Source organism: Pinus tabuliformis, chromosome 5_1 (assembly GCF_031772625.1).
Source record: "Pinus tabuliformis cultivar Carrire ecotype Pingquan chromosome 5_1, CPIR1, whole genome shotgun sequence".
NCBI classification, from domain to species: domain Eukaryota; kingdom Viridiplantae; phylum Streptophyta; class Pinopsida; order Pinales; family Pinaceae; genus Pinus; species Pinus tabuliformis.
Window position 1 is genome coordinate 832,579,011 of NC_142305.1, and position 25,895 is coordinate 832,604,905.

Genomic DNA, 25,895 nt, shown 5'->3' on the forward strand with positions numbered 1-25,895 from the left:
AGGTTTCTAACACCCTATATTTTCCATTTTCTTTATGTAATAACTAGTGACAAAAAGCCACAGTCACTCTATAGTTCAGATTCTGAAATATTCATTATCTCATCTGACCTCACTCCATTTTATTTGTACAGTTTCACTTCATTCCATTGTCATATTTCATCAATAATTTTTTCCTTTTCCAGTATTTATTCCATCTCCATTTTCATTGATCATCTTGTCTTACATCTCATTTTATTTTCACTTACATAGACATTTCCATTTCATTCATGATCCATAAGCGATATTTTAGTTTCTATTTCACATTCTGCAGCTGATTCTGTTCTGCAACTAGTCTAATTTTGCAGCTACGATTTCTTTATCAGTTCAGGCACAAGTGTACAGTTCATAATAAAACCATGTATGCAGGGGATTGAAGAAAAATCAAATTTTTGAAGACCAATCATGCTCAAGGTACCTGTGGATCAACATCAAAAAGAAAAATTAGCAAGCAGAAGGTAAAGGTTCCAAAGGTAAATGCAAAAATTTATTTCAAAAAGCAATTTGAAAACATAAGTTTGTATAGTACGTATAATCACATGTCTCCTTAATCAACCATCATTTGATTTGATCGCCACGATGTCTCTACCATATCTTCCATCTTTAATGACAAACAATCTCAATGATTCTTTCATAACAAATCCCCACTTCAATCTGCATAACCTGTACTCAAACGGTCCTCCACAACTACACCTGTTAACAGTCAAGACAACAATGTGACCTACCTATCTACGACTCTCTAATCCCTTACTATCTATTTATTACATGAAAAATCTTAAGTTTTCCTCTCATATTCACGTAGTCATTCCATATACACAGTCTTTCCATTTTCCATATACACAGTCTTTCTATTTTCCATATACGCGGTCATTCCATTTCTTAGATACCACTCATTTCATAGACAGTGAGAGTAATTTTGAAGGTTAACCGAAAACAGAGGATATGGGGCTTATTGTCAGAACATAGCACATAGGGGTAAAGTATATGGAGGGGTATCCACAACTTAAAGGGATGCTACAGAAGGATGGATTGTTAAATTTTTTTGAAAAATTTGACGGCTCCCACAAGGAAATTACCAAGTCTTTTGCAAGATCATTTGATGGCATAGAAGCGGAGATAGGAGATATTAAATTTGCAGTCACATAATCCTTCTTATCAGAAGCAACAAAGTTGCCAAGACAAGGAGAAAGGTGGTTTAAAAACAAGGAATTTCATGATGAATCTTGGAAAGTGATCCTTAGAAACCTAGGTTTGGATGTTACAATATTTAGAAAGGGGATTCCTATTTCAGCACTCAAGAACAAATGGGGTAATATGTTGTTAATATTGCAAAAATTCATTACATGCGAAGGAAGATTTGGGTCTATGTATGTTTACCACATACGCTTATTAATGATTTTCTTAGAAAATGGAACCATCAATCTTACCTTCTTCCTTCTAAATAGTTTGAGAAGGATGGCAACAAATGTTTGAAAGAAAATTGAATCCATAGAAACAACTATGTATCATCATGGATTACTAAAAATACTAGTTGAATTCCATTTGAGAAGTGTAGGGAATACATGGGAAGATTTATTGGGAAGAAAGTTTTTCCAGGATGCTCCAGATTCACCTGAGGGAAGTCATGTTAAGAAAAGTAGGAGGAGAAAGATTAGTATTAATATTCAAAACTCCTCACAAAAGAATGATGCAGAGACAGCTTCTAAACTAGAGGTTAGGAAGTAGACTAAACAAAAAGGAAAAATGAAAGAGAGGGCTGAAGAAATCAATGAAGACATTCCTGAACCTTCATCACCACAAGAAGATGAACAACTACTCTCCGAAAGACTGACCAAGATTAAGGAGAAAATCATGAAAAATAAGGAGATAGGAAAGAGCAAGAAGGACACAAGAGAAGAAACCATAAGCTTCCAAAACTAGAGAAGCAGCTCTAGACTCTGAGGTAAGGTGAAGAGGGTAACATCAAAAGAAGCCCAGTTCATAAACTTGGAGGAAGAAACCCCAGTTCAATCTCCTGACAGTATTCCATCTGAACGCAGTCCACAAAACTCTCTTCCACGGAATTTTGAAGGCAGCCCAAGTAGAGCTTCTCCTGGCATAGATCCAATACATCAACAAGTTTTTGACTACATAGAGTCATTAGAGAAAAAGAATACCTCGATAGATCCAGGATCCTCAACCAATCCAGAGCAGCCTATCACCCCACAAGAATCTCTAACTAGCTCTCTCAATCAAGAAATTTTTGAGTTAGATATTTTAAACAGGCACATTCGAAAAGAAAATGAAACCTTCAAAGAACAGAACAAGTTGGATAGAGACATTCATGACAACACAATGCTACACTTGGGATTATGGTACAAGAAAAACAGGAAGCTGAAGAGGAAAAATAGGAAGCTGAGCAGAACACTTATTAACCTCAAATACAAACTTCTTATGAAGAAGCCCATGATGGCAGTCCGTGCAAAGAGAATTAAGAAAAGGAAGTTAGATGCACTGGCAGAAGTGTCAGAACAGATACAATAGGAGAAATAAGTTCACATTTTTGAAAATTTCATGGGGAAATGCAATGATTTTGCAGTGGGGGTATGTTGAGCCTCAAAATTACTATTTCCCTAGCAAATCTTCTCATTCCTTTTCCTTTTTTTTTCCATGAAGTAGATGCATTCTTATCATCAATGACCAGTATATAATGTCTTGAGGAGGACATTTAGTGATTTACATGTTATGCTTTTATGTTTTGGTGTTTGAATAAATTTTTGTATATTAGCTATGGAACATAGCCTATTCTGTAGCTAATAAGTTGTTCCGCAGCTACCTTCATGCTTTAACAGGTTCCAGGTGGAAGAAGGATAAACTAGCTACATAGGCAGCTTGGAAGTCATCGTGACATGGACCTTGTCCTATTCACCTAGCCCAAATCGACAAAGAAGATGGTGTAAGACTATGGTCAATGACGAAGTCAAAAGCAGAGACTGAGGTAACAGGACTCTATTTCTCAATTAATTACACGTTTCACAGTGATGGGAAGCATTATCTGGAATGCCTACCTGTACCTATGGACTCCAACAACCACCTATACAACTGAATCCAACAGCCACCATGTCTTGGATTTATGTCTCCAGCAGCCGAGGAGAAATTTCGCACATTTTCCTTCTACATGTTTAGCTATAGCATATTTTTCTCTAGAAACAGTTGTATGGTTTTTCTTATAAATACCTATGTAAAGGACCGAAGAAGTAAGTAGAAATGGTGATAGTTTTATTGTGAAAACCAAAGTTTTAAACTCTATAATTCTTGGGAATTTTGTGTCCCTGTTTTTAATATGAAGATTGCATGTTTTATGGAAGTCTAAAGGAGTTTTCTTGGAGTTGATTAAGCAATCATTGCCTAATCAGTTGCAGAGGGCCCCTGCACTGAAGAAGGTTTCATTTCATTTTTTTTTCCCTTTCCTAGTTAAACTATAAATTCATCATTTCCTTTCACAATGTTCATAATCATTTTCGTACTAACAATGTTTATAATGCAATTTTCATCATTTTCTTACTAATAGCATTCATAATGCAGAGTAGCTTCTTTTTGCTTGATCTCTTTCTAGTTTTATCAGTAGTTAGAAGTTGAAATTCAGTAGTGTAATTTAGTTTACTTCATTCACTATTTTACTAGTCTTTAAATTCTCAATTAGACTGATCAGTGCCATTTACTGTTCTTGCCATTTTATTTCTAGTTTATTGACTCATGGTGTTAATGAATGTTTCTGAAGAACCCTTCAAGTTGATAATTCATCCTAAACTAAGTGGTTGAACATTTCATTCATGCAATGAGTCTTTGTTGCATCCTTGTATTTATTTTCTCTTAGAATAATGAAGTACAAAATTCCTCAAATGTCATCACAAGGAGATTTTCTCCCAAAATTGAGAGGCAGAGTAACTAAGTATTTCATTTAGTTTTGTTTCTGTAATTAATTAGACATCAGTTGCAAATTTCACTTTCAGTTTTTAGTTCATGATTTGGAAATAATGGTAAAACAGGAATAGAAACTCTGTTTTCATTTCTTGCTTAAACTTTGCTTCCAAGTCTTTCTTAAGCTCTTTTCTTTCTCATTTTTAGATTTTGAGCAGTCTTTACAAAAGTTAGACTTAAGATTTTGATAATTACATTGTAAATCATTAGGGATTAAAGGACCAAAAACCCCCAAAACAACATAAAACACAAAAACAATGAAGTAAAAAGGGTCATCTAGCACAAACAATGCACTACACTTGATCAGTTTATGATACTCGGATTGATAACTTATGTAGAGCAATTTAGGACACTGAATTGACCAAACACGTATCATGGTGTGTTGGTTGATACTTGCCTCACCAAAAAATTATTGTCTCATCTCAAGGAGATAAGGAAGTAATTAAAGTGAAACTGCAAATAATTGGAGACATGCTCTCATTCTTAGACAAAACAAGCATTCAAAAGCTAAATAAAGAGACGCTCTAAGAGAAGCGAAATATCCTTTCTCAGGAATCGAAGCAACAAATGGTCACTGGATATGTCAAAGAGGGAGAAGTTTCTCCTTCTGGGTAGCCTCCCTAATCCATCATAGCATTTGATTCTATGCCTAATTTATCCTTCTCTATTGTTTCCCAAGTTCTCATTCTTGATACAAATGTTTACGTGAATGGGAAAAAAAAGAAGGCTTCTTAGTCTCCTTGTTCCACTCAACCACCTGGGCTTGTAAAAACTTTCATTTTCCACAAATTTTGTCAGATGAGATTTGGTCCAAATTGATAGAATTTGAAGGGGGGAGGTCTTTCAAGTACCAATCTTACCTAGTCCATTCATTTATCCATTAACAATATTCTCACCTTGAAAATATAAAGCCAAATTTGGTGGATGAACACAATGCTTTGTTTCTTGTTCATGAGTGATTAACCATGGTTAGAAAACAAGAAAACATTTGGGGTTTCTTCAAATATGTGTCCTCTTGTATGTCAGTTGTCTACCCACTATTGCATGGTCAATTTTTTCCCATAGTTCCTCAGATCCTAATGGAAAAGTTAAAATTTAGTCCTCATACTGGAGTAGGTGATTGGTATATGTTCCAAGAGTACACAATGATTAGTTTATGGATTTGAACGAAAAGCTTACTAGCTATGAATATTTTTTACTTCTTCCATATTTGCATTGAAATACATCAAGAAAACATTTTGTAGTGATAATGTGAATTTCACTTCCAAGAAAAAAGTTGTAACCTTCCACCACCCTCATGAGGTAGGATCATTTGTGATCAATTCAAGGAATGCTTTGGATATTTTAGAGACTATCTTACAAATTTTTCGATTTTTGACAAGTGGGGGTATGGAAGTACAACCCTCAAAATATCATCTATGAGATGAAAAAATTACAACGAAGGGAAAAATCCTAAGCATGAACCAAATCCCATAGTAGAGGATTACGTTAATAAGTCTACCAAGGAAGAAGTCAAAGCCATTTTTCACCCATTGATTTGACCACTTCCCACCTCTTACCGAAGAAAAAAGTCACTTTAGAACCCATGGATGTTGACCAAGGGGAGAAGCCTAGCTCCAAGAAAGACATGGTAGAAGAAGTGGGAGGAGATGATGATGATGAGACAAAATCATAAGAAATTGTGTTGTATATTAATTAGCTTCCAACCGTGTCAAAGAAATACTTCACCATGGAACACATGCTTTCTTTCATGTTAGCATCCAAAGAAATGGAGTCAGGTGAGGTTTTGAAGCTTGGATAGGTGTCAGTTGTGGAACAATTTTAGGAATTGGCTAAGAAAGCATCCAAGGAAAGTAAAAGAGACATAAGGATAGCCAAAAATTTGCCACTCCCCCTTATGCAATTTAAAAGTGCATTAGACTATGTAAAGGGGATTTTTAGGTTGGAAATGTTATAATCCAAGGTAGAGATAACCAAATCCATGTCATATTATAAAGTTTAGAAATTTTCCTTTCTAACATATCATATTCCTTATACATATATCATGGAGACAAATATGAAGATGACACATATGGTGTATAGACAAATGCCTAGAACTAATTCTATAGCTAAAAAATTGCGAGATTTATACACCAAGTCTAGCAACCAGTTGAAATATAAAAGGATGGTGTGTAGAGGAAGGAAGTTGAAGATAAAAGCCTTGCCTCATATAATCACTCACCTGGCTACATATCCCCGTGATTCTAAGCAATAAAAAATTGTGTTCGAGGAGAAGAAGAGGAAGTTAGCCTCAATGAAAAAGTGACTCAAGATCCAAGGTTCTCATCTCGTGCAAATAGATGAGTTGTAGGAGGTAGAGAAGGAAAACCAAGAGCTCAAGACTAAAATCCATCATGCATTAATGAAGAATAAAGAACACAAAGACCAAGTTGTGCTACTAGAGGCACATGTCCAAGGTATGAAAGAGAATATTGGTGGGACTTCTAAGTATCACCAAACCCCTAAAGTTCTAGTCGATTTTGTAAAATAACTCATAGTATTATAGGATGCCAAGAAGCTGCAAGTTCTACTATGAAGTTGAGAGCAAGGACTAGAGAGAAAGGAAGAAGAGCTAGAAAGTAGCAAGATGGAGTTGTACTGGATGCAAGAGCATGGTGAGCAGATTGAAGTAGAGTTTAAGATTTTGAGGAGGGAACTCCCCCATAAATCCTCTTTCAAGGCTTCCTTAAGAAACATATGGGAGAGGATAACGAAAGCAATGGACAAGAAATGAGATATGATGGATTTTATCCAAGAAAATATAGACATTGTCAAAAAGGCCCATAGAGAGATGAATGCCTTTAGGAACACTATTGGTGACTTCCCCACTAAGGCCAAAGTAATAATAGATTTCCTAAATCATATGCCTAAAGAGGATGTCATAAGGGTGAATATTGAGATAGCCATATTTGTAGCAAGGGAAAATAAAATGAAAGGAAAGAAGAAGTTGGTAATCCCAGTGGAGAATAAATCAAAGGCAGTGGAAAAATAAGTAAAAGGCCTAAAAGATAAATTTGAGATTATATATAATAGGAAATTTATACCTTTCCTTAATGGTAATGGGGACCTATATTTGAAGGAATCCCTCATGAAGAGCCTGATTGAAATTAAATAAGATTGAAAAGGCTTTGAGGAGGAGGACCATACCTTACATGGAAAAGAGATAATAAACTTGTACGAAGGTCAATTTGAAATCTAGTTCATGTTGAAAAAAAAATTCAAAGAGCAAGAAAATGTTGATTATGATGTGGTCATAACTTTGGAGGGGTCTATTCTAGATGCACAATCATGTCGAATTCAATTTGGCAAGGAGTTGAAAGGCTTAATGGACCTGTATAAATTAGCCACTCAAAGGGGACCTGCACAGTCATATGTTTGAAACGAAATTCCATAGGTGTCTCTAGCAGAAGAAAGCTCAAGTTCCCTGCCTCCACAACAACATCAAAGATTACTTTAGCCATTCGCTTCAACAAAACCAAGGCCAAACACACCAAAAACCTAGCCAAGGTGATTCACAACTTTCAACTAGCACCTCAGAAAGAGATAGAAAATCACCCAATGCATAAGAAAGAGAGAGAAATACGTATCCACCACAACCAAATCAAATGAGACCCACCCTGTATCCGGCTGATTTATAGAAAATTCTAAACGAACTTAGTGACAACAATTGTCATTTTTGTAAAATATTCACACTAGTGGTTTGAGGTTAGAGTCTTTCATATTGAGAGTATTTAGATAGGCTTCACTTTGATGTAATTGGAGGAGAAAATTTATAGTGTAGGGAAAATTTTGTCAATTTCTTTCTAGATTTTTTTTGTCTTTTTGAAGCTGTTGTAAAGAGGAATTCTAAAGTATGTCTTGGGATCTCAACACTTCTTCTCCATGTAATTCATAACGCACACCTTGTAATTGTCGTTTTGCAAAATATTAATACAATTATAGATATTTTTTATGGCAGATCATGTTCTAAATCTAATGTTTGTATGAAATTGGAATGTGATTGTTACTTAAAGAAGATTTTGAATCAATATGATAGTTTTCTTTCATTTTTGTATAATTTATCAATATTGTGAAGATTATCTTTGTTATTTTGGTAAACGTTTACATGGGTCAAAATCAAAATGTATAAAATCAAATTGATATGTTTCTTGTAGCTAAATTCATAACTTCTCAGTTGTCCAACTGATATCACTAGGCTGAAATGAATTCTTAATTTCTCATTTTAGTTTGTTCAAATATTTTCTTCATATTTCTTTTCTAACTAAACCCTCATTTTATTTATGTAAAACCCATAGAACATGGATGCTCTAACATGAAAACATGTGGAAATTATAGCCAATAAAACCCTTATGAATTGTTGGCAATTTACCAACTCAACTCTCAGAAGAAACTGAAATTTTAAACACAAATTGAAAATCTTAGTAGGATGACAAAAATATTCTCTTTTTAGTTTTATTTTCTTGTCCAAACATTATGAATGAAGTAAAGTGCATGGAAACTCTTGGTTGAAAATACACATAAAAACACCAGAAGAATTAAAAGTAAAATTCACATACTCATTCCATCAAAAGAAAAACTATTCTAAATAGAAACAAGATAAGATTTAATTGGATGAGAGATATTCTCTAGATTTTACTTTCTTGTTGAAACTTTACACCAAGAACCGAAACACATGAATATTTTTACGTGAAAAGGAAGAAATATACTCAACAAGGTTGAATAAAACTAAGTGCTTTTTCACACACATTTGCCGCAAAAAACAAAACAAGTAACAACCAATTAAATTCAAACTTAGATGTTCCTGGGCTGTGCACTATAGCACAACACAATGTGACTCTTTGGCCAACCATCTCATGGTGTTGTTGTCAGGGACTATTTGAATGTTTTCCTTAGGAGAAACAATAATATTATCAAATATTATAGGTGGATAAACTCTAAACTTATTAGTTGTGCATTCCACCTGGTGACTCCACTATTCATATCATTCATTGTTTGTCAATTACATTATTGTTTCATACTCACCACTATACCACAATGATGATATATTAAAAAATAGTTAGCCCATTGTACATATTCATTTCAATTCCTTTTATCTCTTCAACACATAATTCACAATTTTTAGATTTTTATTTTATTTTCTATGAGGAGACACACTCGGAGTAACCAGAACCAAAATATCACACTTCCAATTTTTTAGCCCAAGTGTTATATCTACACATACAATTAGTGAAACAAATCTTTACAGATAGGATCATCAGATAATCTCATAGCATGTTATATCTCCCAACACTGTACCACCATAATTTCTCAACTCAGTCATTCAAATATCATCCCAAATGACATACTCTCCTCGCAACCAATACATTAACATCCCGAGTTACTAGTTCCATATCATACCTAACTATAGAATAAATATGGAAAAATAGAACCCAAATATCATCTATCGCTAGAGATATCATTCTACAACACATCATGGTTTGGAAAGGGAAACCGTGCAATCAACAAAACCCACCTAACTAGCCTTTAGCCTAGGTAGTAGCTGGTATGTGCCCTTGTCTTTCCCTTTGATATCACATGACATGCCTAAGAATTATCCAAAACATTTTCCCAAATTTAGTGTTGAAAAGAAAAGAACCATCGAAGAACATATCAACACTTTCCAAGGCTTTACCAACAACTTCATGGTAGAGGACGAAAATGTACTCATGAGGTTATTCATACAAACCCTAGCAGAAGATGTATGTAAATGGTTTCATACTCATGCCATAAACTCTCTCTACTTGTGGGATGACCTAGATAGAACATTTCACACTCAATGGGGTGAGAAAAAGGATTTTCAATATTACCTCAATGAATTTTCAGTATCCAAAAAGAAACCCTTTCCAAACATGTAAGAGTTCACTAATATATCAACAATAGCTATAACAAAACCCCAAACGAGATAAAACCTACACCCACTGCTTCCATGGTCAATTGTGTCACTATATTTGAACTTGATTTCTTTGCCATGATGAGAGAGAAGATATAGAACGTTGGTAGACATGGAATTTGATGTGGTTGAAATAGAAGGGAACCTAATTGTCGTATGAAAACTATGAAGGATTGATATGGGATATGAGATTTATGGTGTTGAGAAAGAGAAGGGAGGAAACATAGATAACTGAAAGAAGAAGGTAAAATATGAACCTGAACATTCTATATACAATAAAGATACAACAAAAGAAGAGATTGAAGAAATGACTAGGTTAATAAAGAATTTTTCCAATAAGATTTCTAAGCTTGAATGAGAAGTATCAAACAAAAACCAAACGCAACCACCCCAAAGCCCCACTTTTATTCATAGGCCATTTAACCCTCAACACATGAATAGAGAAATTATTTATGAACATCATCCAATAGAACCACCTAATAGAATGAATTTTAACCTCCAAACATATGATTTTTTTTATGAATTTATCCAAGATGAAGACATAAATTGGGTAGGAGATCAAAGCCCCACTTTCTACATCACAAAAAATGACTACAAAAACTCCCTAGCATTGTGAGAGACTTACGATTTGCACAAAAATTATTATATTCTTGCCTCTCAATATCAATGAATCACAGACACAGTAATGGAAGAACTTAGAGGAAACTATGACTTATGTCCTAAACTAGGAAGGCCATCTAGGGAGAGACACTAGAATAGAACTTCCATGCCTTTTCTTGATTTACAACCAACCCTTTATGCTAATCAACTACCTCCTAAAAATATGAGGAAAATAAAAGGCACCTCATAATGAAAATGGAAAAGAAATCAAGATTTTCATCTAGACTAGTGTTAGGGGATTAATAAATCGCAGGACCCCATGCCATCTCAATTGCTAATTCAACCAATTAAAGAAGTTGAAAGAAGCACAACTCCACCATTTAACCTAAACAAGAACTAAGTAATATAAAGGTCATGATACCTCTATTAGAATTAGTCGAAAAACCAATTTATCAACCACACATATAGAAGCTCATAAATCCCACTGAAATAGTTTATCATAATGAAACTTTGAACATTCGGGAAGATCATCCCAATGTATATTGTGGACCACATATAGAAGAACAAGATGGCAACAATCCTACATTTTACATCACCATTAATGTCTATATTATGCTTCTTCACAACTACATGTTAGATTCAAGAGCTTCCCATAATCTCATGCCTAATTTTGTCATGGTGGAGTTAGAATTGGATATTACCAAACCATATCATGATCTTTATTCATTTGAATCTAGAAGAGTAAAATTCCTTGGTCTTATTAAATATTTAGTGTTATGTTTTACTGAAATACCAAACAAGATATTATTTATCGACATAGTGCTAGTTGATATTCTGGCCACCTATGGCATGTTATTTTCTAGTTCTTGGGCTGGAAAATTGGGTTTAAACTTGTAGATGGATTTATAATATTCATCCATACCTATCTTTCTATGTCAAGAGAGGATATTACACATGCATCCTAAACTTCTATATGTCGTGAGCGATGCTAAGATATCCAAGAATCTATTGGTATATGTCATATAAAATTCCATGGTGTTTCATAGCTTGTCCATGCATCATGAAACCATGATGGAAGAAAACCTGCCACCTTATGGGATTAAGCAATAATGCGGGTCACATATAGTCTGGAAGTTGTAATTCAATGGAGCATGCTCCAAAGAAGAAATATAGGCTTGAGTGCTTTTAGTACTTCATATGGGCGAAAAATTTCCCTTATCATTTAAACTACAGTTCGATGCCACAAGCAATGTCGCTAAATATTAGGCATTCATTCTAAGGTTAGAAAAAGTGAGGAAGATGGGACTGAAAAACATCATGGGTTTTGGTGTTTCGAAGCTAGCAGTATTCCAAATAAATAACATATACACTACCAAAGACCCCAAAATGAGATTGTATCAAAATGCATTACGGGATATTATTGAAAATTACTTTGACACATTTAACATTATTGTTGTGCACATGGAAGAAAATCAACATGTAGATGCATTAGCAATAACAACTAGCACATTTAAGCCACCTCCTAAGACACAATTGAAATATGAAGTAGAAATCAGATATAGGCATGCGGTCCTAGATAACATCAACCACTAGAATGTGTTTGAAGACAAAGATAAATTAAAGAGGTTCCTAGAGTTGGTGGATGAATTTTCATCCATTAACATAGATTATGAAGATAAAGCTCTTGAAACAGATTAGGAGGAGGTATAATTATAGGAAGATGGTCCTAATATTCTCAATCAAATCGAAGGACACAAAGTGATAAAGTTGAAGAATGAATTTATCCCAAAGGGACTGGTCCCCTTATAAAAAATATTCAATCACACTGATGTTTCTACTAGACCCTTTTCCAGCTAATGGTTCAGAAAATGGGCGAACAAAACTTAGGAATTGAAGAGAACCCACAAACATAAATCTAGCCAAGTCTTTAGAACCCACCTACAAATCAAGTTACATTGAGTTATTTAAAAAATTCATGGAGTTATGAAGATTTAAAAACTTACGATGCATTCATAATACAACATAGAATACCAGTCAAGGAAAATTCTAAGCCTTTTTGTGAAGAAGCTCATAATATTTAACCCTATTATTGTTTAGATTATCTTCCAGATCCATCGCATAAGGATTCTTTTTCATCGACGTTTCGAACTAGCAACGGTGGTTCATCTTCAGGATGTGAAAAAGAAAATCAAGAATCTGTTGGACGAGAAAATTATTATGCCACTAAGACACTTTGAGTAGGTAGCAAAGGTATTACCTGTCAAAAAGAAGAATGGATACAATAATTTATGCTTAGATTTCAAGAATTTGAATAGATGTTCACTAAAGGACAATTACCCAGTTCCCAAGATGGATCACTTGTTGCAGAAGGTGATAGGATCCCTAAGCATATCAATGATCGATGGTTTTTTAGGCTACAATCAAATAGATATGCATCCATGAAATAAAGAAAATATTTCATTCATGACACCATGGGCTAAATTCATGTATGAAAAAATGCAATTTGGTTTGATGAATGCAGAAGTGACATTTCAAAGGGCTATGGACATCACTTTTGTGGGAGAAAGAGATAGGTTCATAGTTATCTCTTTAGATGACATTACAATATTCTCCAAGTCAAATGAAGAACACCTAGAACATTTGACACAAACATTCCTAAAGTGCAGGAAGTTTTTCCTTTCTCTAAATCCCAAGAAATTGTTCTTCACTTTGTAGGAAGGAAAATTGTTGGTACATATAGTCTCCAAGGATGGTGCCAAGATTGATCCAGAGAGTGTAGAGGCTATTTCAAAGATAATTTTACCTCAAAATAAAAAGGAAGTTCAGTCATTTTTGGTGAAGATAAATTTTTTACATAGATTCATCACAAATTATGTAGAAATCCTCAGATGAACAATGGGTATGCTAAAGAATAATAGTGATGTATGGTGGACACCTGAGGCCCACATATCTCTTATGTAGAATAAGAAGCCCATTATGAAATCCTAAGTCTTTCCAAGTGCATGTTTCTAAAAGGAAATCAATATTTTTTTCTTTTTCTTCCAACCACACAATAGTCACAATGTATTACAAAAGAATGAATATGGGTATGAGCATCGCATATAATTTTTTAGCCATGCATTGAGAGAGACAGATGTAAAATATATCATTCCATAGAAACATGTGTATTTTATGGTGAAATAATTTAATGCTTTTAAATAATATGTGTTACATTCGAAAGTGATAGCATATGTACCATTATCAATAGTAAAGGGGATTCTCACACAACCTAGTAATGATGATAGGCGAAGGAAATGGATAGCCAAGCACCAGGAGTAAAACATGGATATCAAACTTACAAAGCTTGTGAAAGGTAAATGATTGTATAAGATGCTTATTAGGTCAAGCCATACAAAACTTGAGATGTACACCAATGAAGATACTTGTAACATATATTGAGAGGAGAATCCACAAGAACCTCTCATTCGAGTAGGAAGGAATCCACAACAACCCTGTTGGGATGGGTTCCCCTGGGTTAGATTTTGTTAAGTTTTGTTAAATTTATTATAAAGTATCTGCATTTTTAGGAGCAGAGCATGAGTAGCACATGCCCATAGGAGCTAAAGGGGCTTTAGGAAGGTCAAATCCCATTAGTTTGTTAAAGTCAAGTTGTTTTGAGACCGACCCATTGATCACAGACGATCATATTGTAATGAAGGAAGAATATAAATCATAGAAGATTCATAGGAAGGATAAGGAATAGAGAAGTACATGATTTTAGTCTAATTTTGTCTATTCTATACTTGGGCGAAGGGGGAGGTTCCTGCAGCTATGTGCACGGAGACCTTGGTAAGTCTGCAGCTGAGTGCGTGGGCCCCTGTAGCTATATGCATAGGGTTGGAAAGAGTTGTATTTGAGAATATGAAGCATAATAAAGACATATTTTGAAGTGATATATATGTATCTTTGCATCATTATTTAGTTTTCAAGTTACTGTATTTACGATGTGTTGAATTTCTTTAATCCGAAAAAATACTTAATAGATTCACAAAGACGTAGATCTATTTATTTATATGATGTTATGCATGTTTAATGCAATCGGCGAAGGAAAGGAATCTATTAATAATCATTTATTGTAAGTTTTGGGTGTCAAGGGTTAGGGTTCACGAAGGTAAAAATAAATCCCTAGAGCTATAAAAAACACATCACATAGCCCTCTGGATGTAGAAACCTGGTTCTAGCATCCCCCAATACTACCTCAGATGGGACTACAGCCTGCACTACGTGGCTTGTTTCCGAATGGGCTGGTAGTGTAGGGTTTTGTTGGTTAGCGCAATTGTATTCAATCTTGGGTCCAAGCCCCCTCAAGCCCACAAATGGTTTAGTTGTCGGGACTAAGATCTATCTAAGGGATGTGTAATGTGGAGTATGTGAAGACCAACAAAGAAGGAAATCGAAAAGTGGATAGATCAGAAGTTGCACGAGTTTGGAGCTCAATAAAAAATGAATTTGTGCATGTTAAAAGAGGAGTGGCTGCAGAGATATATGTATACAAATGAACATGAAGTCTTCTTTTCCACTTTCCCATGTGAATTATATGAATGGTTGGCTAAATTCACAGATGGTCAACCTACTTGGAAGCTGCATAACCCTATTATGTGGACTCCAGAGTTATTGAATCTTCTGGAAGGTCAAAATACAAGGTTGTGAAGGTTGTTGATTACTAGATTGATAGTATTTTGGGTGGATTTATTACTAATATCACGATTGATACTTCTACCAGTTATAATGAAGTTGAACACCAATGTTTCAAGGGACCAAGAGGTAAGTATCTGAAGTCTCTGAAAACCTGGTTTAAAATGGTATTATGTGAGAAATGGGTTATGCCACTAAACTGATTTTTAGAAGAGGCTCAATGGGAGCTACGTGAAGTGGGAGATAGCTTAGAAAATATCTAGATACAATTTCTAAGTACAGTCCTCTATTGGGAGCATCTTATAGCAAAGAAGAAAGTAATAGTCTGAAGGCACCCCGAGGTGTTCCGCAGTTGATAAATGAGGGCACTGTGGGAATACCACATCCATCCACTCCACCTCCGCCATAACCTCCACCTCACACTCCTTCCATAGGACAATATTCTATTACATGGTCCAATTGTTGGCAATACTTACAAGAGGGGTGTATCAGGTCCTGAAAATCTCGTGCAAAGTGGCTTGGTTCCCCACAATTGTAGCAAATAATATGTCCTCGACCTCACACTCCTACACCTCCACCTCCACCTCCACTATTTAATATGGCGAATGCTATGAAGATGCCTATATTCAAGGGTGTGGGGACAGAGGACCCTGATCAATTCTAGTTTGTAGTAGATGCTATGTGGAAGTCACATTAGACAACAAATGATGATTCTAAGAAAGCGTAGCTAGTCACAACACTGCAAGATAGGGCGTTGTCTTGGTATATCAAGTATAGTACTACTAATCCAACAACATCATTAAAAGACACAAAAGATGCATCATGTAATGAATTCAGAAAGCCAAAGTCTCAAGCCTAGTATGTGATTGAGGTCAAGGAAATTAAGTAGAAGGTGAATGAATATGCATGGGATATTCATCAAAGGCTTAAATGTATGCTACAACAAGCTAATCTACAGACTTCTGATGAGCAACATAAGGATTGGTATATTGCTACGATGTTGCCTCATTTGAGATTAGCATTATCACAACAGAAGATTACATTGTAGGTTGAGATGATAGAAATTTCTATGAAGTTGGAGGCTTCACCTATTCAGGATATGGATCTGGGAGTGCAGTAGACTCAAATGTAGCTGCCTAGCCTACATATGGAGTTGCAGGATCTTAAGAAGGGAAAACAGGTAAAAAATGAGACTCATTCTGAAGTCTGGTGCTTACTATTAAAAGTAAATGGTCATGAAAAGGAACGTTACCCAGTATATTAGAACTATCTAATTCGAGGACGTCCGAACCCCCTGAAGCTCGAAACTTCTGCTGGATCATGTAATGGTGTAGTGCCTTGGCACGCTATCTACAAAATAATAGGAAAAGACTCAACTAAAAATTTTCATTCATTGTATAAGTTCATAAAGACTCCCCAACAACTATTCTGCAATTTTTGTAAGTCTGCAGGCCATGACGAGCGCAATTGCCGAAGTTATGAGATGGAAAAAACTCTGACATATAGAGTACAAGTTGAGACACATCCTCAGCAAGATCAAGGTGCACCTACAACACATGGAGGATTCCAAGGACAAGGAAGAGGATGAGGGGGAGGTGCTAGAAGAGGTCGCAGACATCTTATTTCTTACAATTGTGGGGAACTAGGCCAATTTGCACGAGATTTTCAGAACCCCACACACCCCTCTTGTCAGTATTGTTGAAAATGTGACCACGTAATAGAAGATTGTCCTATACACATCACAAAGATGCAAATCTATAATAACTAACATCCCACCTAGAATATCCAGATGATGAGGTTAGAACCATGTGAGGATGGCCCAAGCGTTAATATAGTTACGTGAGTTGGTGTAGCTATTGGGGAAGATAAAGCAACTTGGAAACAACGAGAAGAGAATACATGGGTGCATAGTGTTGCTAACAAAGATACTGAACCTGATTTGCATAAGGCAAAAGAAACATTTATGGAGGTGAAGAGGAGCTTGGTGGATTCAGGAGCTTCCACATCAAAGAACCACAATTCACAAAAAAAGGAGCTTGAAGATGCCTTTGTTGCACAGGAGATAGATATCTCAATATTGAAATCTCTCTTACAAACTTGCATGAAGATCTTAAGGGACCAAAAAGTAGTGGAGGGACTGCAAGAATTAATATACAGCTACGCTGGCAAAGGCAAGCCACTACCTGAGCAATGCACAAGACATAAAGTAGACAAAAGTAAGGAAAGGACTAGTCGAGAGATGAGATTGACTACACAAATCAGGGAATTTGAAATGGACCAGGTGATCCTAGATTTGGTATCTGATGTGAATGGTTTTCCTCAGAATACCTGGGAAAGAATGGGAAAGCCACCACTATAGTGGTCCCCAATTCAACTGCGAATCGAGAACCAACAGAAGATTATTCCTATGGGATGCCTACATGGAGTAAGTGTAGACATTGAAGGGGTGCACACTATAGCTCATTTTGAGGTAATCGAAATAGTGGATGATAGTAATCCCTACCTGACACTGCTTGGAATCGATTGGGTGTTTGATATGAATGTGGTGATCAACCTGAAGAAGTGCAACATGACATTTGAGAAGAAGGAACTGAGAGTCATTTTTCCACTTGATCCATATGAAGGTGCGCAGTATACTGAACTAGTTCGAGATTACTCTGAGGAGGATAATATCAAATAGATCTATAAGATTATTGCGTGGAATGAGGATTGGATCAATCCTACGGTGGATGGAAGAATTACTTGGGAAAAGGACAGCTCCTGCAACTCAGATTCAGATGAGGAGCCTGAGCATTGGCAGAATAGATTGCAGGTAGTATCAACACTATGATGCAACCAACTTACTAAATCACTCCAATGCATATCCATTGAGGTACACAATTTTCCATACTATGATGGGTTAGAAGATGTAAGTTTTTTCTTGATAATTTTGAAAGGGATGTCCTAGAGGGGAATCAATTATAGGCATTGGACATCATGGTGAGAGCTACACCTGCTAGATGGTTGGTACACATAATAACAACTTTGTAGACTGGAAGGAGTATCAAAGGATGATGAAGTTGTGATTTAGCTAGGAAAATACCCACATTACTGAAAAATATACAGGGAAGGATGATCTATGTGAGGATCTAGCTCATTGGATGAAATCATGGGGAGAGAAACCACAACCTAAATGGGTACAGATGTTTTTCCACACCTTGGATAATATTCTAATGAATTGGTAGTTAGAAACAGAGCTGTGACATGGAACTGTGGAGTGGGACATTCTTAAGGAAAGCTTTCTCCTAAGATTCAATTTTTAAAATGGATTTGAATGTATTGAAAAATCATTACAAGAAATCAAGGCTCTTACATTCATAACACTTGTAGATCGCATCATGTGGGTACAACCCGACTGGAGTACATAGTTGTGCCATGCTCTGGAGTGCTACAATGTTAGCATAGAAGATGGAAAGGAAGATCTCAAGAATATCAGTATCCCTGAATCAGAGGGACAACACGAAGTCACTAGGCCTAAGATATAAGTTCCTGACATTTCAAAACTGTTGCAGACCAAGAAAGTGAAAATTGGGTCAGAAGCAAAACCAAAGTTTGCAAATATAGGTGATTACTAGGATGAGGACATAGTTGACAAGGTTACGAAGTTGTTATGTGAATATCAGGACTTATTTCCAACAAAGTTCTTTGATCTAAAGGTGATAGTAGGTGATCTGGGTGTTATGAAGATCAATCTGAAGGCAGATGTGAAGCGAGTAAAGCAACACCCCTACCAATTGAATCATAAATACAAAGGAAAGGTGCGCAAAGAGTTGGATAAGATTCTTGTAGCAGGGATTATTGAGCATGTAGAAGAGTCATATTGTGTTAGTCCTATTGTAGTTCAAGAGAAGAAAACAAAGGGTGAAATTAGGATCTACATAGATCTAATAAAGTTGAACGATGCTTGTGTACATGTCCATTCCCTACACTATTCATAGATGACTTATTGGAGAATTTTCGTGGTTAAGAAGAATACTCCTTTACAGATGGATTCTGAGGATATCACCAGATGAATATCATGATATAAGATCGAAGTAAGACTACCTTCGCCACAGAATGGGGCTCTTTATAGTATATTGTTATTCCCTTTGGACTTAATAATTCCCCAACGATCTTTTCTAGGGCGATAGTCGCTGCCTTTAAGGAGCTTATTCATAAGTTTTTGGAGGTCTAATTTGATGATTGGATGGTGTTCAAGTTAGTTAGAATGCATGTTTCAAGTCTTTTCCTGATGCTGGATACTTGTAGGAAGTATCATATCTCCCTAAATCTGAAGAAGTGTATATTTTGTGTACCATATGTGATACTTTTGGGCCATGTTGATTGTAAGCAAGGGTTGATGGTGGACCCTACTAAAATTGCAGTGATTATCAATTTGGAGCCCCCAACGAATGTCAAACAACTATGCACAACATTGGGCCATACAGGATACTATCGGAAGTTCATTAAGGTCGACATACAGATCACTGTGCCCATGGAGAAATATTGAAGAAAGATGCGACATTTTGTTGGGATGATGATTTCCAAAAAAGCTTAGATGTTTTGAAGGAAAATATGGTTACAACACATATTCTAGTGTTCCCCGATCAGAAGAAATAATTTCATGTGCATGTGGATAAGTCATTTATAGCATTAGAAGCAGTCTTAAGCCAACCAAGCATAGGAGATATCGACTGTTAGGTCCCTATACTACTAGCGTAACCCCTTATTGTTATTAGTACAACCCACTTATTATATTGATGTACCCATGCAGTGCCCATATTGTTACTATTGTGCCCCATAAAAGCCCACTATTGTTATTATTGTGCCCTTACATTATTATTGTTATGTCGGCTCTGATTATGTTATGACCCCTTAGACTCCTATATATAGAAAGGAGGTCTTTTCATTTGTATCATCCAAGAATTGTTCATTTATGTAATGTAAAGGAGGTTTCCCCCTCGAAGAGGCTGAATTCTAAGGCGTTGATCTATCTTTTCTATCTTTTTCTTGAGCTGGTTTCATAACATTTGGTATCAAAGCTTTGGATTTTAGGGTTTCGCTGCTTCAAACAGGTCATCGTGGCATTTTCGCTATAAATTTTTTTCTGCGATGTTTCAGAAGTTGCAAGAAAAACCCATTTGAGAAGAGATCGCACTGAACCTCGGGTCCAAATTTCCGACTTTTTTGCACTATATTTGTGGAGATATGATCTGAGGAAGTTGGTCTTTTTGCAAACTCCTGAATTACATTCCAAACAAGTGACCTGGGGAAAATCGTCATAACTTTCTATTTGAGCATCAGATTGAAATTTCATAAAATGATACAGAAAGAGGATAGAATTTAGTTTCTTGTAGATGTTTTTCAGAGCCAAAGGTTGAAACAGTGACACGTGTCACTTCATACAAGTTTGCTCTTCTGGAAAGGTCTATAATCAGGTCATCTTGGGAGATTGTGCATAACTCTTTCTTCGAGAATCCAATTTGGGTCAGAATGGTGGCATTGGAAAGAGGACACAGAGGGCTACTACAAATCACAATTTCAGAACATAAAGATTTGAAAATACAGAGTTACAGTTGTTTCAAGATCGAGCTCCTAAAATAAAGAAAAAGCAAGATGAGGAAGTTTGATGGCAAGGATCCGGTAAAGTGGATACTTCAGGTGGAGCAATATTTTGATCTACATGGTGTACCACTGTTACAAAAGGTATGTATTGCATCTTCATATTTAGAACCAGATCAATTTTTATGATATGAAGGGCTTTTTTCTCATAAACAACTTGTTACGTGGTCAATTTTCATGGAGGAAATGATAGCACATTATGAGGATAAAAAGAGCAGCACCTTCTTTAGAGCGACACCACAACAATTGGAAAGAGTAAAAGGGCTTTATGACATAGTGGAAAGCAAAATTATGGAAACCAGAAAGAATACCCCTCACAAATATAAAGATGGAAGTGTTGTTTCTCGTAGCCTTCCACAACCTACAAGGGTTACACCACAACAATTGGAAGAAAAAAGAGAAAAAAGGCTTTGTTACAATTGTGATAGAAAATGCATTAAAGGTCATAAGTGTGCTGAGAAGAAATTATTTTACATAGAATATGAAGAAGAGGAAGAAAAGGATCAAGAAACATCAAAAGAAGAAGATATATGCCAGGACCCCACCCCAGAGAAAGAAGAAATGAATCAGACCATATCTTGTAAAGCATTGGCAAGAATTACCACTCCTCAAACTCTCAAGATAGAAGGACATATCAAAAAGAAAAAGGTGCAAGAAGTGAAATATCACATCGAGAAAGAAGAAATGAATCCAACCATATCTTGTAATTCATTGGTCAAAATTACCATTCCTCAAACTATCAAGATAGAAGGACATATCAAGAAGAAAAATGTTCAAGAAGTGAAAGATCACATCGAGCATCAAGAAATGAATCCGACCATATCTTGTAAAGGATTGGAAGAAATTACCACTCCTCAAACTCTAGAGATAGAAGGACATATCAAGAAGAAAATGGTTCAAGCAGTGAAAGATCACATCGAGCATCAACAACAAGTTCTCCAAATTTTAAAGGATAACGCCACTTCGGTGCAAAATCAAACGAAACAACAGGTAGATCAACATCATAGTGAAAAATGTTTTGATGTAGGTGATTGGGTATTTTTACAGCTACATCTCAACGAATCTATTTATGAGAAGGAAATGTTGGCAATACTACATGCACTTAAAAAAATGGCGACCTTACCGAATGGGAAGACTCTTCAAGGATGAGGATGTAGAAGCATTGTTTTGTGCTATTTCTATTATCCAACTAGATTGGATAAACGAAGCAAGGGATGAATGGAAGAAGGACAAAGAAGCATGGCCACTTATTCAAAAGTTTCAAAATATCCCAATTCAAACAATATTTCCAGAAATGAAGAGGAAGGAAAATTCATATTGGAACCTGGAGCAGTCACAGAAACAACAACCCGACAACCATGAAATCGATCAATTTTAGAGTATCTCATCAAGTGGAAGAACTTACCCGCTGAAGATTCCACATGGGAGGACAAGAATTTTATACAGAAGCATCAAGAACTACTCAAGCGGTGAGGACAATGCTTTTTGAAGGAGAGGGGCATGTTAGGCCCCTATACTACTAGTGTAACCCCTTATTGTTATTAGTACAACCCACTTATTATATTTATATACCCATGTACTGCCCATATTGTTACTATTGTGCCCCATAGAAGCCCACTATTGTTATTATTGTGCCCTTAAATTATTATTGTTATGTCGGCTCTGATTATGTTATGACCCCTTAGACTCCTATATATAGAAAGGAGGTCTTTTCATTTGTATCATCCAAGAATTGTTCATTTATGTAATGTAAAGGAGGTTGCCCCCTCGAAGAGGCTGAATTCTAAGGCATTGATCTATCTTTTCTATCTTTTTCTTGAGCTGGTTTCATAACATCGACCATTCGATTGCATTTGTGAGTAGAAAATTGTCTAAGGTAGACAAGAATTATTCAACCACGAAGTGCGAAGGGTTGACGATGGTATATACAATCTAGAAGTTCAAGCATTATCTATTGGGTGTGCACTTCAAAATGTATACAAACCATTTAACTATAAAGTACCAGGTCAACAAGATTGTGTTTGCAGGGGGGGATTTGTAGGTGGTTACTACTATTCCAGGAGTATGACTTCGAAGTAATTGTGAAGCTAGGAAGATTAAATGTTGGACCTAATCACATTTCGCAAATTGAGAATGGAAAAGAACCTACAGGCCTTGATGAAGGATTTCCTAATGCATGGCTCTTTGTTGTGCATGTTACAGATGAACATTTTGTAGATATAATCCAATTTCTGTCTATGAGTATAACTCCTGAAGGAGATACGACACATCAAAAGAAGGAATTGGTGGTCAGGGATGCCGATTTCTCTGTAATTTCAAGGCACTTGTATAAGATGGGGTCAAATGAAGTTCTCTATAGCTATGTGCTAGATTATAAAAGACAAAGTATCCTCATCGAAGCACATGGAGGTGTTGTTGGAGGCCATAATGTTGGGAAAGCAGTTGTGAGGAAGATCCTACGAGATGGGTTGTGGTGGCCCACTATGAAAAAATATTCAAAGGCATATTATAGGGTATGTGGTCTCTATCAAAGGATATCGCGAAGGGATGAACTGAATCTAAACCTGCAAGTCTTGTTACAGGAATTTGACAAATGGGAAATAGATTTTGTGGGACCTAATTAGCCACCAAGAAAGAAGACACGAGTGTGCAAAATCATCATGACAACAAAATACTTGACTAGGTGGGTTGAGGTGTAGCTCGTGAAGGATTGTGGTGCATCTACAACTGTGAAGTTTATATTTGAATACATTCTGTCTAGGTTTGGTTGTCCTAAGATGTTGATGAGAGAAAGGGGTCCACATTTCCTAAATGAAACGATTGCTATTTTGTTGGAATAATTCCACATGTATCATCAGAAAAGCATGCCATACCATCCTCAAGAAAATGGAACAGTTGAAGCTTTCAATAATATCCTGGAGAATGCTTTAACAAAGATCTCTAATGTGAATAGGAACGATTGGGGTGTGTGCATACCAGTTGTTCTTTGGGCATATAGAACTACATGTAAGGAGTTGACTAGAGAGACACCATTTTGACTGGTTGATGGAAAAGAAGCAGTGATTCCAATGGAATACATAGTGCCCAATTTGAGGATTGTTTCGGTGACAAAGATGAAAGATCGAGATATAATGGGAGAATGCCTCGTACAGATAATTGAGTTAGAATAAGATCGATTCTTAGCAGTTTTCATCAACAAGTTCAGAAGGCTAGAGAAAAGGTGTGGCATGATCGCCACATTAAGCAATGAACCTTTAGAAATGGAGATTTAGTACTACTATTTGATAGCAAGTTTACTAAGTTCCCAGGAAAGTTTCAGATTCATTGGCTGGGAGCATACATCATCAAGGAAATTACGGATGGGGGTGCAGTTCAGCTCGTGAAGCTAAACAGGGAGCTATTTCTTGGAAGGATCAATTGAAACCTGTTGAAGTTGTACAAGGGTGTTCCCACCACTGTGCAATGACTACATGGATGCAGGATAGTCTCAATACTTCATCCAGTTGCAAGGAAGTGTGGGACTATGTAGCATAAAAACTTGTGCTAAAACATGAAGACCGATAGCTTGGAAACTTGAATGTAAAAGTACACAAGAGGTATTTTTAAAATAATAATTTATTAATATATATAATTGTATAAGATGATATATGATTTGCAATGAGGCCCTGCTTTTATACCTCAACAAGTGACCTTTCGTGAATGGGAAGGTCTTTTAGACATGCCTTTTCACTTAACTTAATGACTATTTAATCTAATTAATATTTAATTATTTAATATTTATATTTATTTTATTTATTTAATTGTTATGAATTATATTCATAACATAGCCTCTTTCTTCGGAAGCTTTGTCCTCAAAGCTATATTGTTGGGGGTTTTCTTCACTTAGTGTATGTCGTCTCGATGTCTATAATCTAACCATCCTCTCGTCTTAGAGGTCATCAGTAATACTTGCTTGGATTTTTTTATTTTTTTTAATAAGTCCATTTTTTTTGGATTAATTAAATAATAATTAAAATTTTATAATTATAAAGTTTATAATAAAAACTTTCTGAAAATTTTAATTTCTACCAATGGATTGGTTGTGTTGGTTGTTTGCACATGCTCGTTGACTAAGTCACGTCCGATGGCATAGTGCCTTTTTATGTGGTGTTGTAGAGATAGCCAATATCCACGTTGGCAATACGCTGAGGGTGTTCGAAATATTTACTCCGAAGTACCGTACAGCCACGCACCAGCCTTTGATTTGTCTATGTGCTAAGACAATGAATTCGCAACTAATGTAGATGTGGGGGAATAAGGTGGGCGATGTGTGGTTCTGTGGCAGCAGGTGGAAAAGACAGGTGGAAGGGACAAGCGTGGGTACAAACATGTTTGCAGTGAATTTGTTTGTTGGCTGGCAGCGTTGAATATCGGACCAAGGTTGGGACGATGAACCTTGCACTCTAGTTGATGGCACCATCCTACATAGGTTAAGAACTCTTTAAGCTAACTGAGCCCAACCTCTTTTAAGAACAACCTCAAAAAATGCTCTCATGAAGCGGTCTGCACTCTGAGTAATGAACAACATGTCAGATGTGAGAGAAAGTCCTTCAAGCTTAAGCTGTGAAATGTATGCCTGAAGCAAAACATTAATCTTTGCACTGGGCTCTTCCAAACTCTCCTTAACCAGGATTGGTACTCGATCTAACAACTTCAAAAGTTCCATCTTTTCTTCTTCTCTTACTGTTACATACTTAAACTCTTCACTTAAAGAAAATAATTAGCATAGCTCAATGTCACCCATTGTTGGCTTCAGATGTTCATTGTAAGTAGCCATTATATGATGAGTAATATAGTAATAACTAGCTATGCGTCATAGATTAGTAACTTGAAAATATCCACTCTTTCGATCATATTTCACCAGATTGGTTTTTTCCAAGATTGTTGCTGCAGAATGAATCAAGTCTCCTCTCCTCTCTTCCAAACTATTGTCTCTCTCTAAAACGTCCGTAGATAGACCATATAAAACTGGATTACT